At 36.2% G+C, this 21,174-nt stretch overlaps 1 protein-coding gene across 1 annotated transcript in view; it reads left to right on the top strand.

The window, feature by feature from the left end:
* The window catches only part of LOC138713529 (netrin-3-like), a 595,020-nt gene that overhangs the window by 41,758 nt on the left and 532,088 nt on the right, over positions 1-21,174 (top strand). The window lies entirely within an intron of this gene.

Genomic DNA, 21,174 nt, shown 5'->3' with positions numbered 1-21,174 from the left:
AACCAACTTCCAAATTTTGTCGAGGTGGCCAGTCTTTCATAGTCCAGTGATCAACTCGTGCCCTACTATCCCAAAGGCAAAGAATGCATGGAAATTTGGTAAAACCAGATTGTTGACCCAGCAACACAGTAAGAACTTTGAAATCATCACAAACTTGCCAGTTGTGTTCTTATAGTCTAGTCGCAATAACAGCAGTTGCAAATTTGTGTATGATTTTTTGAGGATCACTGAATAGGCAACGGGCACTGAACCAAAAATGTTTCCGTTATGGAGGAAATCCTTTAAACTTCGCTTGGAAGCATTAATGAATAGTCTCCATTCATTTAGGTCATAGTTTGGAAGTCCAAGTTTTAGCATAAATTCTTTCACATTACTGCAATATACAAGATTATCATCTTCGGAGTAAAAGTATTTAAAACCTATTTCACGTTGTCACTAACAATAGAATGATGTTTGTTTAAGATTTTCTGGTCGCACAGGGATTGGTACAGGTAAAATGGCTGACCGAACAACTGAATACACGATTTGATTTTTATGTTTAGAATCGTACCCCTTCACATCACATGAACAGAAGTAGCAGTCATTACGATGGTTTGACTGCTCTCTCCAAACCATAGGTACTCCAAAGGATAGCAATGGTCTTCTCCAATTGATCAAACGACGGAAGTTCTTCAGTGCATACTTTACATACGTTGTGTGGTGCCCAAGCTTTACTTTGGTGTCCAAGTTTGATTCCAAAATAGGCATGATCTATAATATCTATAAAATCTATAATATTACACCTCTGGTTAGAAAATGTGTATATCCTACATAAGTTATATAACAAAAGTGGTCTGGATTATTTAGACATCCTCGATGCAACATGGTAAATACTTTCTTTCTGAACTAAAAACTTTCAACATTCTATTCCACAATAAAGCTTCAAACTGATTTCGTTTCGTTTCCAGATGAAACGCAGGCTAATGAAATGTGAGAGAAACTAGACGAGTTGAGTTCAGTCTCTCACCAAGAAGTGGCTGACATTTCTATCTTTCACAAATAAAAATAATGACAAGGCTGCACGTTATTTCGCCCTAACTTCCTTATGTTCTTGCACCCCCTATCTGCTAAGAAACATCCAGTGTCCTTGGTTTTCAATATAAACACCTTAAAAATATGTTGAATACATTTGGTTTTCATATCCTAACATACTAACCTACATATGTTAAAGTATTACAGTTTAAATAATTACGCTATAAATTGTCGTAATATATTATAAGAAAATTAAAATAACAAAAAAAAATGGTACGTGATAGGAACTTTTTGGCTTTGAATTTGATTTCAGCATGCTAAAAATACCCTAAAACATTAAAACTTTGGAGGCAGGAATTTCATCGCAGACTAGTGTTATTTTTTGCAAAAAAACATGTAGAGAGATGACCAACATTTCGCCCATCTACTCCCTCAAAATATTAAATTCCCCCTTCAACGTTAAAGAAGGCTGGCGCCGCCAGTAGAGTGAATATACAACGTAGATCTTCTCATACTTTTTACTACAATCATAGTTAAGCCTATTGGACAAAACATCATTTCGAAATTTTATATAATCCCTTTAGATAGAAACTTGACAATTAAAACACAAAAACAAAGCCTTGTATTTAATTGGTGACAAAAAAAGAGAAGAAATTCGGTTTCGACAGTGGTACGTGTGTACAGGTTATCTCACGCGCGCGATGGCGTGTAAACAGAGGCTCGAGAGCGAAGCAGCGCCGCTTTATATCATCCGGTTTGACGTATTCTTGGAATTCCTCGCGTTATCTGTTTGTTCGTGCCACGAGGTGAGGCGCTCGGGATCCTCACACCGGGTGGCGCCCAACAGCTTCTTCGCACCCTCCAAATTCTTACCTCTCACGCTTCCATCCCCACAGGCTCGTAGCTATACAGATATTTGTGTAGTCCTCTTCCCACGTTTTACATTTCTCATTATAGGGGGTATGTGAAATGCATTCTATTTTCGCAGTGAAAGAATTTTAGATCTTAAAATAAATAAACTTCCCAACAATCCAGCTGTATTTTTGCACTCAAGAAAGTTTTAAAATGCTATAATGTGAACAAATCCAAGTAATAACATTTCCAGTCAGCACTCATTAAGAAGAAAATACATAGTACAGTATGGCAGGTCAATATATATACAATTACTGTAACGGAATAACATATGTCTCATGAAGGAGAGAAATATGTTCAAATTGAAACTACAAAATTTCTTTGTTGTTGTTTAGTCAATTGTCCGACGACAGGTTGAACCTCACAAGTAACATCAACAAGGCATCACTCATGAGGCAACGAGGCCAGGAGATAATGAGGTAGGGTGGCCAGTTTCTTTCCCCCTCCAATGCATACATTACCGATTAGCTACATATTCCACTAATCAGACTTCAGATGCATACAAACAATTGTTCTTGCTCTGACACATATCGGCAAGTGAGATGTAGCCTACTGCCTGATCATAGATGTACATATCAGCCAGAATCTCAATCAGAGCTAGGACTCAGATTATGTTTCAAAATCTCAAAGGGCAAAAGTTAATCTCAACTATCAGAACATGTCAGCAAGCGGAATCTCTCTAACATTACAAAGCAATTAGAGAAATTTTAAATAAAAAAAAAAAATATTTTCATTGAGTATCATTTCAAAAAGGAAAGATAATTCCGAATGCAATTTTCTGAATGAACGATTTTCCGAACTGCGTTATTCCAAAATACAAATTTCAAATGGATGGATTCCAGAAATCCAAATTTCTGTACGGAACATTTAATGAATATTAATTTATCCGAATATAACGTTTTCGAAACCATATTCCGATTTTTTTTCCTGAGATGTACCGGTATTATTTTGACTTAATATTCGGCTTTCTTTGACTTTTACTACAAGTCTTTCTGTGGTTTTGCTTTGCCCCCCACCCCCCAAGGAAACGGTTCTCTCTCCGCCTATTTTCACCTTTTACTATAATTGTACAAGTCTGTTTAATATATTTACATCCTGCATACACGAGGCTCCCGGTTCTAAACGACTCCCATAAAAACCTTTCCAATTTGGGCTGACGGAGCTGAACTCGATTCCTGGTGGCCTGGAAAACATTATCGAGAATAACTTGAGAAAGGAAGCACTTATTGTTTGTTCGAGGCTCCTGATCAAGTCCCACCCCAGACTATTTTAAGTCAGAATCACACCTTTCCACACAAATTCTTGCCCTCGTCCCTTCTTTCATCCTATTTTAGCTAATGGAGCAGAACTCGGTATCTGGTAATCTGGAATAAAGTATCAGGAGCGACGGTGAAGCGGCAAGCATCTATTGCCTGTTAGAGTCTCAGGATCAAGATCCACCTGCAGCTCATCTTATGCCAGAAACACCTCAATATCCTGTGTCGTGGTGAAATTCAATTCGGGGTATTGCGAATAACACTCACGCTTCCCAACAACATGCCGTCAGGACCGAACGGGCAATATTTTATTAATCACCTTACAGCTAATTGGTTAGTCTTTTAAATTGAGACAACTCATCCTGCATGTGGTTTACCACGGCTTTCCTAAGGTGCTAAGGCAAATATTGGGATGTGCCATAAAAGCAATAGGCCGCAAACCTACATTTCTCTCCCTTCAGAAATTTCGTCATTTTTTCCAAGTTAAATCCTTTTAAAATATGAGCCTTGGCTTCCGTATATTGCCTTCGGTACTCTGGGGCGAGTCTACTCGAGCGTCACTCGTTCAAATATAAGACTCGGATCCCTTCTCTTACGAGAATTGCGGCGCCCACGCTCCACGCTCGATTTGAGATCCTTTAATACCACAGTCTAGTATATACAGTCACGAAGCTTGAGTTGTGAGGGTGCTAGGAACAATAGACTGTGCCGGTAGTATTTCGCATTGTCTGTAATGAGACGATATTAGCGATCGTAGTGGATGCATATTTAGGCCTACTACGTTTGAGCTTCGTGACTGTAGGTATACAGTGTTTTTCAAAAATACGGGGCATAATTTCTGGTATGTATTTCCCACATGTAGACAATCAAAATAGTTCATTACAACATGTGTCCGGAAATGCTTCATTTCCGAGTTATGGCCTTCACAACATTGAAATTCACCGGAACGTTTTTCTTTCCGCAGGTCGTTGTCATTACAGAAGATGTTCAAAATGTCCACCCCCTGCTTGAATATAGACCTCACATCGATGTCTCATTGACCTGCGAACACGATCCCAAACTCCAGGAGTATTGCGTATGTCCTCAGAACATGCCACAATTCGATTCCGAAGGGATTCCAAATCAGGCACCGGAGACGAATAAACCAATGATTTTAAATGACCCCACAAGTAGAAATCGAGAGGGTTCAGATCAGGTGAGCGTGGAGGCCAAGCAATTGGGCCACCTCTACCTATCCATCGATCAGGAAACCTTCGATTCAGGTACCGGCGAGCCGTAAGACTGAAGTATGCTGGAGCGCCATCATGCAAGAAGTGAATGTGTTGACGATTGATCAGTGGAGTGTCTTCTAAAACATGAGGTATGGTGTTTTCCAGGAAGTTTGTGTACGCCTGCCCCGTAAGTCTGTTTACAAATACATGGGGTCCAACTAATCGATCACCAATGATACTGGGCCACATGTTGAGGGAGAACCGCACCTGGTGGTGAGATGGAACAGTTGCACGTGGGTTTTCATACGCCCATACATGCTGATTGTGGAAATTTGTTATGCCATCTCGTGTGAACTGTGCTTCATCTATAAATAATACAAAGGCAGGAAAGTTCGGATTTACACCACACTGCTGCAAGAACCACTGACAGAACCTAACTCGTGCAGGGTAATCTGCTGGTGACAGGGCCTGTAAACTAAGGTGGAGTGAAAAAATTAATTTTAGAATTTAAATTCGGCAGGGCTTTCAAAAGTTGTCATTTAATGTCAAATGATCGTGTACGAAATTTTTTGGATTTATTTTAATATTTAGATGCGCCCCAGAGGCTTCGAAAATTTCCTTATAGCTAAAAATAAGAAAAATGAGCTTTTGCTTTATTCTTATTACTTAATTGATTATATTATCTCATTTTCAGTTTGAGAGAGGATATGGATCACAGTCGTAGCGAGATATTGGAAAGGGATAAGGGTACCCCAAGTACAAGGAGCACAGCAGAATGCCCAATATCTGACACTCCAGCAAAAATATCAGAAAATGTTCTTCCCACCAGTGCTGATGTACTGAGAAACTGTTAACTGTGAGATGGAACATGAAACTTGATATTCATTCAAAAGAACCAGGCATCAGTGCGTGATATTGCAGAAATAGTTTCCATAGATGTTTAGAAGATGTGGAGGAAAGCATCTATTCCTCACATTACTCACAAACGTGTAGTTGAAACATCATTCAATTACACAATAAAAACAGAAACATATTGAAACCATTCAAAGGTAGAGAAAGTGATACGAATTACAAAACTAAAATTGAAAACTACTGCAAAACTACTAATTCACAATTATTCGATACTGCCTTTTGCAAATGTACAGACTTTTCAAAATGCAAGTGTCCAAAAGACAAAAAGATTCCAAGTAATGAGCGAGAGTTCATTGTTGACTAGAGAACCATGAGGAAAATGGTAATTGGTGGTATTGACCTTAAAATGACCTGGCATATTAAGAAAAAAAGAGGAACGAAAGGTGAAGGAACAAAGGAGATTGGAGGTGAGTGTCAACAGAATAACCAATAAGTATTGCGTCTGAAAACAGTTCAGGATTAGAAGATGGGGAAGGAAATAAAAGTAGAATTAAACCAATAACCTGAATAAAGAAAAATCAAATGAGACTGCATCTTCCAAACTTGGTAAGGCGTGCCCTTTCACATCGAGCAGCTGCCTCTATTGCTAGTGCTCTTTTGCAAGACATTGGCGTTGGATATGATGGTGAGACAAGTAATGTCGATTGTATTAAAGTACGCAGAGAAAGGAAGAAGTTTGGACAGAAAGCTATGGAAAGATTTGCTGAAAATTCCCGCCCTCTTAATGGGTTGTACTTCGATGGAAGAAAAGGTCTTAAAACAGTTCAAATTAAGAAGGGTTACAAATTCCATGCATCTACTCAATTGGAAGATCACTACATACTTGTTCAAGAACCAGATTCAAGATACATAGGTCACATTACAGTTCCAAGTGGTGAATAAAAAGTTATCTTACAAGAGATTTTATAATTTTTCCGTAAACAGAATATTTCCTTAGAAAATCTCAAAGTAATAGGATGTGATGGAACAAATGTAAATACTGGAGTCAAAGATGGAGTCATACGTCTATTAAAGTGGAACTATATCGGCCTTTGAAATGGTTTTTTTGTCTTCATAATAATCACCTGCCCTTAAGACATTTATTTCACAGAATGGATGGTAACACAGTAAACCCAACGTCTCTGCCTGGACCAATTGGGAAAGCAATAAAGAAATGTGAAGATATTTCCCTCATAAAATATAATCGTATAAAGGTAGAGAATTTCCCACACATAGTTTAAGAAGTAATATCTGATCTAAGTACACATCAGAAATACCTGAATGATGTATGTCAAGTTATATTAACTGATGTCTGTTCCACAGAATTATCGAGGAAGCCAGGACCAGTCCTTCATTCCAGATGGTTGACTACAGCAAGCAGGATAATGAGACTCTATATCCGTAAGAAAAACCTTCTGAGAAACTCATAATACTTGCAACATATGTTATTAACCAGTCTGGTTTTCTATTAAAATGAAGCCAAAATCAACAGAAGGTTCACGTCACCTCTGGAAACTGATAAATCTGTCTCGATATTTACCTAAAGAAATAAAGGCCATTATTGATCCAGTTATTCAGAGAAAGAGCTTCTTTGCTCATTCTTAAAACATTCTTTTATCGACAATAACTGATGAGAGAAGAGATATTCAGCAGCTAGCACTCAGAAGAATTATAGCAGCAAGATATTCTTCGAAATCTTTTACAAGGGTAAGAATGTTCCGTGTTCCAGAAGTGAATTTTTAAGCTAAGTATTACACCGAAATCATCCACTGGCAAGAAACACACATGAACCATCAGAACAAAGAATGTAGAGAAGAAGAGGAAATATTACATGTAATTCATTCACGACAGGAGATGAACATTGACATACTCAAATTTCCATGTCACACTCGAGCGACTGAGATTTATGTTCACCTTATAACAGAAACATCCAAAAGTGTTTGTGGGGAAGACAGTCGACATGGTTTTGTTCTTTCAGAATTACAATCAAGGTCTCTAATGAAATCATTCAATACAAAGTCTGAATATACTCCTTGAAATTTGGGAAATAAGTTGCAAAACATTACACAAATTGATTCACTAACTAAATATGGTATAATGTATTCACTTACTCATTTGTAATATCCACGTTTGTCCAAGGGCTGTCATAAGAAAATAATTATTTCATTAAAATTGAATTCTTCTTTTTTTTTTTTTTTTTTTTTTTTTTTTGAAAAATGGGCATTTTAGTAGTAATTACCTAAATTTGTATTTGTAAGTGAAGTATATGTATTAGACGTTTAAAATGACTTGAAATATGCTTTGAAATAGTAATTTGTAGACTATTATAAAAAAATGTTTAACCGTTTGATGTTCCGATATTTGTTCTGTACTTCACAGCGCATGGGGCGCATCAAAGAATTGAGATAGAAACTTGAGATTTTAAATGAATAATAGCTATATCAATACACAACTTTTGCACACCCTGCCGATTTGAAATTCAACAAAAATGTTTCCCTATACTTTTCACTCCACCCTACTGTACACGTTGCACATGATAAGGATACAATTGATACTCTTTCAACAGTCTCCAGACAGTCGTATGAGGAACATAGATTTGCATCGCTACCCTTCGTGTGCTGATTGAAGGAGTCATGTTCACAGCCTCCAGAATCTCCTCCTGTACTTCTGGAGTTGTAGATCTTGGTAGTCCTCTTCCCAAACCAGGAGAGTTAAATTTTCCATACTCTCACAGACGGTAATGGAGACGTACAAATGTCTTCCGATCTGGACATTGTCGCTGTGGGTACCTCTCCTGGTACAAACGACGAGCCAGCGCAGCATTGCCGTCCGCCTTACCGTACATGAAGTGTATCTCTGCCAGCTCTTGATTTGAATACATGTCGCACAGTCTAACGCCTACACAACACTGAATGTAACCTTCGCCTAGGAATGAATTGTCAGAGTGCCCTCTTAATGTCTCCTTTGACGGCAACAACCTGCAGAAAGAAAAACGTTCCGGTGAATTTCAATGTTGTGAAGGCCATAACTCGGAAATAAAAGCATTTCCGGACACATGTTGTAATGAACTATTTTGATTGTCTAGATGTGGGAAATACATACCTGAAATTATGCCCCGTATTTTTTTTAACAACCTGTATATTAGACTGTGTTAATACTGTTTGCGATCCTGACCTGTTGCTGTTCTGTCGTGCTTCTCCCATTAGGTTACTTTCATGTTTTACTTTCCCTTCAGAATTCTCCAATGTTTCTTCAATGGAACGGTGAAAATTGGAGTGAGACTAGTGGCGAAAAGGCTTGGAGCTCATACAGACACTTTTTCTGAGCCCCAATTGAAAAACTTATGTTTTTAAAGTTCTTCAAATATAATGTGAGTTTTAGTATAGCCGGTCACGTCCTGTTACAACAAATATAGTTCGTAAAGGTTAATTTCTTCAATTTGTTTCAGGAAATGTGTACGCTTTCTTTGCAACTAATATTTTCTTCGTAGATTATCAACTATCCAATCAAGAGTAATAATATTCGTGTTTAAGCAAGCACATTCGACTTAAATGTATGCATTTGCTACACTAATCGGGCTTGTGTTGTACATGACATTTCACAATAAATTGGAACACGCCAACGTCAGCTAATCAAATGTCGTCATAGTTTATTTCTATAGATCGCCAGTGGCACTGCCATCGTGATCTATACCAGGCCGTAATGCAGGTTGTGGGACGTCAAATACTCTACAATGATAATACCGGAAAGTTCACGGTAAAAGTGGCGAATGACTCGCCAGTGCTATCTAGTGACAGGGATTGTAGGCAGCGAGGATGATATGACGAATAGCGCGTTGAACTGTGATATGAGCTTTATTCTTCAAAAAAACACATGATGTCCTAAGGATTATTCTCATTATAGTTGTAGCCTACACAGTGTCAGTTAAATGTGAAAATGTTTGTACTATGTTTTGTAAAAAATATGCCTAGCAAAATTTGCTAGACCTTTCTTCAGATTTCCAAAAGATAGAGATTGGCAGTAGTCATGTAAACACCAGTAGAATAGTACTTTTCTGTTACAGGATGATGCTGCTGATGATGATGATGATTATAATAATAATAATAATAATAATAATAATAATAATAATATTATTATTATTATTATTATTATTATTATTATTATTATTATTATTATTATTATTACTGCTTCCACTACCGGCACAAGTTATTAGCGTTTATCTTCTAGGTGTACCATGCTCATATAGGTAAACAAACGCAGACAGACTTTAGTTAATGAGGTTTAATAGGTCGCGTCAGCTATCGCTATTTGCGTCCTTATCTAAACTTCTTTAAAAAACAAAACACAAACGATATCATAAGCAAAATGTGAGCACTAACTAAAAACGCTGTCAACAGTTCTAGACAAACGTTTAAAATTAGACGGATAGAATATATTATGTACAAAAATCACAAAATATATTCGGATTACTTTTGATTATCGGACGTCAATAACCATGATTCCAAACAATAGGGTAAAGTAAAAAATAGGGTGTAATAAATTGGAAAAGTATATCGAAGTTTTAAATCAGTCGTAGGACTGCTAATTTTTAATACTCTGGTTTTAATAACAGACTGAAGATAATAGTTATTCTTTCACTGAATTTAACAGCTCCTTCTTCCGAAAATATGAGTCAAAATATAAGCACACTGAAAGAATCGCGAAGGTCCCAAATAAACATATTAGATCTTGCATTGAGGAAGCTGCGGGTTTTCTGATATTAGACAGAAACGACAGACCATACTCCTCCATCGTGTAATTAGATAGTGCATTAGCAATGACATATTCTCTATGTTAACTGAAACAGTTACTAAACTGCATAAATATACTTTACATTGTTCATATAAAACACAATTTCTTTATAGCCTAGTTCCTCCGTATAAAAATTGAAATCTGTACTTGTTTTATCCAAATAGTGTGTCTTGGGATGCGTAACATAAAAATGTAAATTGTTGATTTTGTGAAGAAAGTGGACTCATGTTTTTTTCATAATAAGTGAGTCAGGTAGTTATTCGGACAAATAATTTGCCTAATCCTATGTTTTAAAGGCATTATTAATATTTCACTAAATTAAGATAATTTGTTTACGATGCAAGAAATCCTAAAAGATAAAAACTGGCTCAAGTGGAGATGACAGCTCTAAACACAGCAAGTCCAAATGGCGATTTAATTAAAATTGTTCAAGATGATGAATTCATTAGTCACAAGTGTGCTTGAAAAGAAGGAAATGGGGTAACGATATTCCAGTTACGATAAACGTTTTGCCGCAACATTCCAATAATGTTCACCTCAAGACGAAAGATATCGAAGAAGAAAATTATGTTTACCAACAGTTAGATCTCTCAAAAATTGACTTCATGAATTTGATATAGGCCCGGTATAAATCGCACCATTCTACAATTAATTATTAAAAATAAAATCCGATATTGGACCATTGAATGAAAAGGTTGTAACTATTATTGTTTAAGATGAAATGCCTTTGAAGAAAAACATAACTTATAATGCTAAAGCAGACACTTTGAGGGATTCGTTTAATTAGGTATAGATAGGCATAATCAACAGACTTCAACGGACGTAAAAATTTCAGAAGTACCATTTGCAAACCAAGCACTGGTTTTCATTATTCGAGGCATGTGCAAAATTTTAAAGCAAACTACGTATAAGTTATTTTCTATCAAATGATACAATGCCTGTAGAAATCTGAAAATCACATCTGCTTGATGTAAAAGATAAAATACAAGATACAGGCTTTATCCCTAAGCAGCGACTGTGCTAGTATCTTCACTGATAAATATTTCAATGTGCTGGTAAATCGTTACATCAAAAATAAAATGGATAATCATTAGCCAAGGAACGAAAGTTTCTAAAGTCATGCACAACTTAATCATAATTACATTTGAAAATACGAGAATTGTTCCATTTCATTTCTACTCCAATAACTTTGTAACTTCTTATTAATTTAAAATGTTGTGAACCTTGTGACTCTAAATAAAACTATTGATTTGCATCTTTTATTGACATCAAATGAACACTTCTCCGTTTTTCCTCTCGTAACCTAGCACGCCGCAAGGAGTGTGTAAACAATCCAAGCCGCTAGATAGCAGCACAGTCACTTTTCGCTGCCGCTTGCAATGCTAAACCGGCAAGCTTTCCAGTATTATTGTTATAGAGTATTTGGTGACGTCACTTGATGAGTCGGGCTTTTCTATTTGAGTACACGGAGCTGAGTGAAATGTATTACTTTAATGCGTGTCGGTGGTCAATTTTATTTAGTGTAATGTGTGTATAGGCCTAAGACACGTTCACTTTTTATTGCATAATATGTTGCAGAAATAATTACAAAACTGTGTTATTTTAATGTGAACGGAGTTTTACATGTTAACATAACCTGTTTGCATCAACATTTTAAGTTTGGAATGGAAGCTATTTTGAGATTTAATAAAGAAGAATTAGCCTATTTATATTGTGATTTTAATTTAGCACATCTATCTTCCTTACTCGTAGATAGAAAATTTACCACAGTCCCTCCTATGAAATTAGTGCACGTGCGGTTGTGTTACTTCATCTGGTAGGTTAGATAAATAGAATTCAATAGAACCCAGTATAGTAAGGAACAAATAAATAATACAATTAAATTGTTATTCAATGTAATGTGTGCATAAGTTCCATATATTTGTTGCATAATGTGGCAGGAATAATTATGAAACTGTGTTATTTTTATGTGAAGAGAATTCATCATGTTAACATAACCTATTTGCGTCATTTTTTTAAGTTGAGAAAGCTATTTTGAGGTTTAATAAAGAAGAATATATTTAGGATAAACTTTAGAACACGGTTATCTTCCTTACTTATAGGTAGGAAATTCACCACAGTCCCTCCTATGAAATGTACATACAGTTATATTACTTACTAGCGCTGAGGTATAGTTCCGGTAATTTCTGAACTGAAAACAGTTGCATTTATTTTTTATGGAGATGCATTTGATCCTCTAAGCAAGGCATAATAAAAGCCTGAACTAACCGAACTATTTAGTATATGCAAGGTGTATGAATACGAAGGGAACTACCTCAGCGCTAGTTTAGCCCTGGTAACATATTAAACTAATCGGACTGGAGTACCGTATGAAACGAATAAATACAATTGAAGTGTAGACAAATTGCAAGTTATACGTAGCGTTATGCTTAATTATAATGCATATGCGAATGTAGAAATAAGGCAAGTACTGATAGAGTAAACATAACCTATAATTTCAACACATCAAAATATGCGTGCGATGCAACTGAAAATTGTTGAAACGTGCATAAATGAATGTGCAAGAATTTCGTAATGAAGCGTGCGTGCTTTATTTCAATTAATTACAATACTAGATACTGTAACAGTAATGAAAACTATAAGGTATAAATTTTCATAATATACTATATGTATCTCGCTTTTAGTTCAAATTGTGTATATTATCAAACGTCGTATTATTTATAATGTAGATTATTCACACATAAAAAGGGTGCAATAATTTAAATTTAATAAAACAAATACGGTAAACTAACAATAATGGATTAGACAAGAGTAACATCAGTAACGCTGCACTTAGGCCTAATCACAATTTACTTTACATGCCAGTCAATGTTTCACGTTCACGTGTATATTATTACCAGTGGCGGCTCGTGGGTATTGAATTCAGGGGGGGCTGCATGCAAAAATAAACCAAGCAACTTACTTTATTTAAAGATTAGTTCCATGCGCCTTGTCTTGTAGGCTGCAAACTTTTTAATCAAACACTTATTAAAATCCGATATGTCGTTTAACATAATCTTTACAATGGAAAACATAGCTAATGCGGTCAGTCTCTCTTCTCTCATCGTATTTCTAAGATAGGATTTTACTCTCTTCAAACACGAAAACCAACGTTCTGGTTCGGAAGTTGACATTGGTATGGTGATAGCTATGCGTAGTAGTTTCACAACTTCTGAAAATGAGACCTGCAAGTTCTCAGATAGAAGAAACTGCAAGAGCTTGACTGCGTCACTGATATTTCTGAATTCTTGTTTCTGATACAACACAGTGATTTTCGTTTTTAGTTTGTCTTTATCGAGCACTGGGAAAAGCTTCACACATACATTTAGATCATTTTCAGGAAATGAACTTTTGTAGCATTCAAATTTTTCTTGACACAGAAGAGAAGATAATATCAGACAATCTATGAACTGGAATCGGGTGTTACCTTGTGCGATAATGAGGTCACACACTTCCTTGGCTGCCGCAACCTTGTCTGAATCCCTTCGACCTTACGACGCTTTTTAGGGTTTTCATTTTCACAGATCTCGCTGCTCAACTGAGCAGTGTTCCGTATTGTCTGTATGGCATTAACAAAGCTTGATATGCAGAGTCGACCTCGGTAGCATAGACGGTTGCGGGTTCGATCCCGGCCCAGGTCGATAGCATTTAAGTGTGTTTAAATGAGACAGGCTCATGTCAGTAGATTTACTGGCATTTAAAAGAATCCTGCGGGACAAAATTCCGCCACACCGGCGACGCTGATACAACCTCTGCAGTTGCGAGTGTTGTTAAATAAACCATAATTTAATTTTTTTATATGCAGATTTGAACCTTAGAAATATCTAACTGGCGATGTTGTAGTTGGTTGTATATCTACATGATACATCAATAAAAGAAAAAAAAAACTGAGCCAGAAATTGAATTCAGGATCTTCAAGAGTACGCACCAGGGCGCTTGCCTCATTTATTGTGATGTTGTTAGATGTTTCAGATTCCATTATGGTTGAAAACATTCTAGCAATGGCTCCTTCTTCTCACGAACGACATTTACTGTTCTTATTTAAAACTCCGTCTTGCTGCCCCAGCTGATGGAATTGTCTTTCAAACACATTAATTTAATATAGACTGTGTGGAGATCGAGAGAAGAAAGCAGGGATACAGGATACATTAGCAAAAAATATGCGAGCTTTGTAGGGTATTTTGTTTAGCGGCTCTTTCCATTATGAGATTCAACTGATGGGCACTTAATTTCACATTTCTCCTGAATTGTTAGGGTACTGAACTGAACAGACTGTAAATATTGTACAGAATTAAACATTGTCGCACTTGTTATACTCACAACGTTAAAGAAAATGTATTTAAAACTGCGCGCTACTGACAAACTGCTGCAAATTTTGCAGCGCCTGGTAACTCTGGATTCATGGCAAGGGGCTAGCAGGGGGAGGGGTAAAACTAGCGCGCAAAGCTTCCGAGACGAGACTGGCAGCTCCAGGGGAGGAAGTGGCTTTACCCTATAGTCCTTGTCTCTGTTTTCGCTGTGTAGCACTAGGGGAGGAAGTGACTTCACTAACGATTGCGTGCTGCAGCTCCGCAGCCCCCCTTCGAAAGCCGCCCCTGATTATTACACATATTTACTGTTTATAACACCAAAAATTCACTTAACCACATAAGGGGGCAATATCTAATCGAAATAAAGGCAGATATTACACATACGAACTTTGCCTGCAACAACGTAATTTTCACGCCAAAAATAATAGTATACCTTAAGTTGCAAGTGAATTGTGTCTCAAGTGTCTCACAATCACTGTTTAAAATTTTACTAACGCAATTGCACTGCATTTCAGAGAAATATATGTTATTTTTCATGCACTGCGACTAATTCATATGGTTGAAAGACCGCCCTTCGCGATCAGCTGTTAAGCGAGTCACGTGGTCTGCCTTACGGCCTGTATTAGATCACGATGGCAGTGCCAGTGGTGGTTAGAAAACAAACGAGGAACGAGGGACTATGCTGTGAAGACATACAACTTTTTGATCACTCTGTACAAGTTCAAAAAAAGCTGATGGTGATTCCATTTGTGGCTGCAGCGAATTTGAAATTCAGTTATATCCCGGAGTCCTGAACGCCGCCCCACTCTGTGGCCTTGGACCTTGACAGACAGTTGAGAGGAGAGCAGCTTCTGCTTCCATTATTTTTCTTAAAGAAATTCCTTCTTTTTCTGTCTTTTTCTACCTCGTTCTCCTTTATTATTTCTATTTCTTTTATTTTCTTCTTCATTGCAAACCATTCACAAGAATGCACTTCAAAATAGTGTAAATTACTGGGACGTTGTCAATATTTTCACAAGTCCAAAGGGAAAGAATTTGGCCGGCAGCTGCTTGCAAAGCGAGGCTCTGCATTTGTTGTGGACCTCATGACACAAGAAAGCAACGTGGTTATAGCAAGACTTATAATCAGGACTAAGATTTCAATGAATTTGCATCTTTTCAGCGTTAAGCTATACGAGTATTTTAGGATGTACTTCTAACGGAATTATCTTTCAATTCTTGTCATATTTTGTGACAAGAGTCGTTCTTTTATTTTAAATCGTTTTGGCATTATTTATTTTTTAAGCAAAAGACAATTATTATATTTAGCAATTGCGTCTACTCCTTACCAGAATATTGTACGAAATGGAAATATAAAAATTGGAAATTTATCTTTCGAAGATGTGGAAAAATTCAAATATTTTGGAGCAATAGTAACAAATATAAATGATACTCGGGTGGAAATTAAACGCACAATAAATATGGGAAATGCCTGTTGTTATTCAGTTGAGAAGCTTTTGTCATCTAGTCTGCTCTAAAAAAATCCGAAAATTATAAATTATAAAACAGTTATATTACCGGTTGTTCTGTATGGTTGTGAAAATTGGACTCTCACTTTGAGAGAAGAACAGAGATTATGGGTGTTTAAGAATAAGGTTCTTAGGAAAATATTTGGGGCTAAGAGGGATGAAGTTACAGGAGAATGGAGAAAGTTACACAACGCAGAACTGCACGCTTTGTATTCTTCACCTGACGTAATTAGGAACATTAAATCCAGACTTTTGAGATGGGTGGGCATGTAGCACGTATGGGCGAATCCAGAAATGCATTTAGAGTGTTAGTTGGGAGACCGGAGGGAAATAGACCTTTGGGGAGGCCGAGACGTAGATGGAAGGATAATATTAAAAAGGATTTGAGGTAGGTGGGACATGATGATAGAGTGGATTACTCTTACTCAGGCTAGGGACCTATGGCAGGCTTATGTGAGGGCGGCAATGAACCTACGGGTTCCTTAAAAACATTTGTAATTAAGCAATTGCCTCTAGACAATTTTTATATTTAGCAATTGCCTCTTAAGTGACGTTAAAGATAACCACTACATATTAAATCCAAGTGGCATTGTTCTTTGTAAGTATGCTCCGTTGTATCGGCGGAAATGGAAAGGAGCTTTTCAAGGTATAAATCTTTATTGATTGGCAACAGACAATATTATTCTCATATGAAAATAATACGAGTATCTACAACACAGACACACTGTTTCATTCAAACATTCGCAACTCGTTTGGTATTTCGGATTATCATGCAAAAGCAAAGATATTTGTACAACTTTTGTTTAATTTTCTAATATTTTTCTGGGCGTAAATTCACGGGAAAAGTCCGTGCAGTAAAAATGTAAATAGTATATTCTAAACACTAATTCAACGTAACGCCATAATTAATAATTTTATTTAAAATTTATCTATTTATAAGAATTAAAGAATCTGAAGACTATTTTTAATATTAATTTGATAACCACAAAAAGTAAATAATAACAGAAAGAGAGAAATAAAGATAATTAACTCAAAAGGACAGTACAGTAACAATATTAAAAAAATACACGTCCCTCTCCGTTAATGTCCCAAAACATATCTAAACTACTGCATTTGGATTATAATACAATTTACACATAACGATAAATTGTATAAATACGAGTATATGTATAGGCCTATATTTAATTTTAGGGTTTTTTAATGAATTTTATTAGTTCATAACGGCATTTTTATTTTGAACTTTTGACCGATTTTCAGGTACTATAAGCCAAAGTCGACTTATGATAGATTCATTGATTGGCTGGTTGAATTATTTATTACAGTGAAGATTAATTAATGATCAGTCATTCTGTAGAACGGTTTAAGCGGACACAACTTTTCATTATTTTGTCTGTAAAACGCGTAGTCATAGATTAACATATCAAACTACTGTTAAAAAGCATATTGTTAAAAAGCTCAGAATCAATATCAGTCAATATTTTTTAGTCATCAATTGTCATGTTTTCGAGCTGCTGACTTGCTGTACTTTACACCGAGACTGTTGTATATGAAGGGTCCAGGGGAAAAACGTGCTAAGTCCAATTTTATCAATTTTTTGTTTTGGATGCCATGTAATATCTCAGGCAATAGAGATTTCAGTGGTTTAATTGTACAGAGTAAAAACTTGATTAAGACAGAAATATTTGAAAAATGATAACTCAGAGACAATAGAATGTAATGGACCTTGAAACTTTAAACTTGCTCTCCTGTAAAAACAGTAAAATGTGAATTAGCATGTTCTTCCCCTGGACCCTTCATATGCATTAACATATAGTACGGTAGCTTCGGACTGAAGAACAAAAACCGAAGCGTGGGAAAATGTGAAATGGACTAGGCTCAATTTTCTCACTCACCAATGTTGCCAATTCAGCGATTTTCCCGCTAAAACTGACATTTTTCAGTGTTAGTTTAGCGGGTAAAATTTACGAAATCTGTATTACTGATATAGATATTTAGGGGTATTTTTAGCACTTACAGCGACAAAATAATCTTATTTTACATTGACAGTATAGCAATTTAGCGGTTTCTGCACTGTTTCACAGCGGCTTTTTAAGAATATTGTTGGCAACACTGCACTGCACAAGCTGCAGAGCTTCTCACTACGCTGTTAAAAAGCTGCAAGACACCGAAGAATAGCAACATAACAAAACTTCGCGAGGTGATGGGAGACGTAAAAATATGAGGGCCCCTTTTCCCTTTTATAACTTTTAATTGCAAATTTCAAGTGATCGTCATGTGTATTTCGGTAGCAATACAATAATTGATTATTTTTATTAACTGTAATAATAGTAATAATATAATAATAAAATATGTAATCAATTACTGATTAACGTGATTAATTTCACTGATTCTAAAATAAATCTCCTGTTTTTCCTGTATTAACTCATAACTCCTGGATATTACAAGTCTGAAACGATGTCGTTCTCTGTGAATAAAACTGCCAGTCCAGACAATTTTTAGCGATGTGGTTGTCATTAACTTCAGTTCCAACATTCGCGTCTCTGCTTCTTTTCAAATGCTTGTTTTGTAATTCATTTAATCTTCGATTTTCCTTTTATATCTCTGCTTTTCTTTTTCCTTCAAGCGCAGCGATAGGGACTTCTATTTCACAACACGATCTCTACCCGAACTTTAAGAAGAACAGAGAATTGCTAACAACAGATGATATTCTTGAAAATATCTCCGTGTCTAACACCTACAACGACTAAAGAAGTTAGACATTTCTGACACTACTCACAGTTCGAGATCTCTGAAAGCAGCAGGATTGCTGTCTAGTTTAGCCATAGGCCTATTGTTTCATCATCACAAACGGCACGGATTAGACGTTCTTGCCTGTTTCGGTTTTCACAAAATTTTATTTGAATTGAATTCTTCTCTCCAGCGGTTTCTAGGTCTGCCAACATTTTGTTTTCCAATGGGTTTGTAACTATATATTTGTAATAGTATTGTAAATGGTTCCATCTTAAACACATATGTAAAGCAATAGTCTCAATATGTATTCGACAGATATTGGAGAAAAAATGGGAGTATAAGGGCACAGTACATCAGTTATTCATAGATATCAAAAAGGTATATGACTCGGTTAAAAGAGAAGTTTTATATAATATTCTAAATTGAATTTGGTATTCCCAAGAAACTAGTTCGATTAATTAAAATGTGTCTCAGTCAAATTTACAGCAAAGTCCGTATAGGCCAGTTTCTATCTGATGCTTTTCCAATTCACTGCAGGCTGAAGCAAGGAGATGCACTATCACCTTTACTTTTTAACTTCGCTCCAGAATATGCTATTAGGAAAGTTTAGTATGACAGAGTGGGTTTGGAATTGAACAGATTACATCAGCTTCTTCTCTATGCAGATGACGTGAATATTTTAGGAGAAAATCCACAAACGATTAGGGAAAACACGGAAATTTTACTTGAAGCAAGTAAAGCGATAGGTTTGGAAGTAAATTTCGAAAAGACAAAGTATATGATTATGTCTCGTGACCAGAATATTGTACTAAATGAAAACATAGAAATTGGAGATTTATCCTTCGAAGACGTGGAAATATTCAAATATCTTGGAGCAACAGTAACAAATAGACTATAAATGGCATTCGGGAGGAAATTAAACGCAGAATAAATATGGGAAATGCCTGTTATTATTCGGTTGAGAAAGTTCTGCCATCTAGTCTGCTGTCAGAAAATCTGAAAGTTAGAATTTATAAAACATTTATACAGTGCGTTCGTAGCTCGGCCGGACAGTTCCGCGGCGGCCTTGGACTGGGTGAAGATTAAAGATTGGCGCGTCTTACCCCAGAGTAGCGCTGTAGCTACCGCTGACGCGCCAGTCAGTCGAATTGGATTTGTCATGAGCAGGGAACGGATTTATATGGACTAAAAATATATGAAATATGTAAATATATATGTAGTTATTTTTACCAAAATATGGAATTAAATATGGATTTTTACCAAAATATGGAATTAAATATGGACTTAAAATTATAAAAAAATGACTATGTACGTTAAATATTGGTACATTTTAATCAAACTAAACAAAAAATATAATGGACGTACCTTATCTTCCAATGTAGTTTCAACAAAACACAATTTTTATTGTCTGTTACCATAACAATAGGTTACAAACATTTCTTTCAAGTGCTGAAAAGTGAATCTTCTTCTATTGTCTCTGAGGATAGATTTATACTGACTAAAAGAGCGTTCGACGTCACAAGAAGTAACTGGTACATAATTCAATTTCACAATGTCTGCTGGGGATAAGTCCAAGTTAATCTTCACGGTTGATTCACCACTCATCACAGCAACAACCTTTTGTAGTTCTTCATATCCAGGGTTTTTTGAAAGTACAGTGTCCACCTTAGCTCTTACTGCATCTGCAACTTTACCTCTACCACGATTCAGTTGTTCCACAGTACTATTTATAATTTCAAAACTTTCAGATAGTGAAAGGTGCCTATTTTGGAGACTTTTGAGCGTTTTTATGATGCATGAAAATGTATGCTGAATGTGAGCTAAGTCATTCTTCACACTTATGTCACAGGTAACTGTTTTCGCAGTATCAATTGAGACTGCATCTTCAGAGTCCAATGCAAGGAGAACATTGTTAATAGAGTCTATATGTTCGGCATAATATTCAACTGCTTCTAGCCATGTACCCCATCTAGTTAAAATTGGCTTTGGTGGCAATGGAATTTCAGGGTACATTTCTTTCAACACGTTAACTCTACTGGGAGTTTTGAGAAATACTTTTTTCACTGATGAAATCAACAAATCTACTTTAGGGAAATTGTCTCTGACCACTTCTGCCACACGATGAAATGCATGCGCCACAAAGTAAAATGAGTCAATTTAGGATATACAACAGATAATGCTTGTCCAGCTTTGACCATATAAGGGGCAGCATCGCTAATAAAGAATAACACATTATCGTACATAATACCCTTTGGCCACAGGACACCCATAGCTTCGTTGAACAGTTTAACTATAGTTTTGTTATTGCACTTTTCTAGAACATCACAATGTAAAAGAATTCGTTCAGAATATTGTTCACTTAACAAACCGATAACTACATTACCAACAAGTCTACCTTCTTTGTCGGGAGTCTCATCAATGGAAACCCAAATTGAACTATCTTTAATTTCATCTCTTATCTTCTGTATTGTCTCATCGTAGATGGATGGAGCATACGTCTTCCTAAGTGTTGACT

The sequence above is a fragment of the Periplaneta americana genome, chromosome 14 (assembly GCF_040183065.1).
Source record: "Periplaneta americana isolate PAMFEO1 chromosome 14, P.americana_PAMFEO1_priV1, whole genome shotgun sequence".
Classification (NCBI taxonomy): domain Eukaryota; kingdom Metazoa; phylum Arthropoda; class Insecta; order Blattodea; family Blattidae; genus Periplaneta; species Periplaneta americana.
The sequence above is the reverse complement of the archived record's forward strand: the minus strand, read 5'-3'. Positions and strand labels throughout refer to the sequence as shown.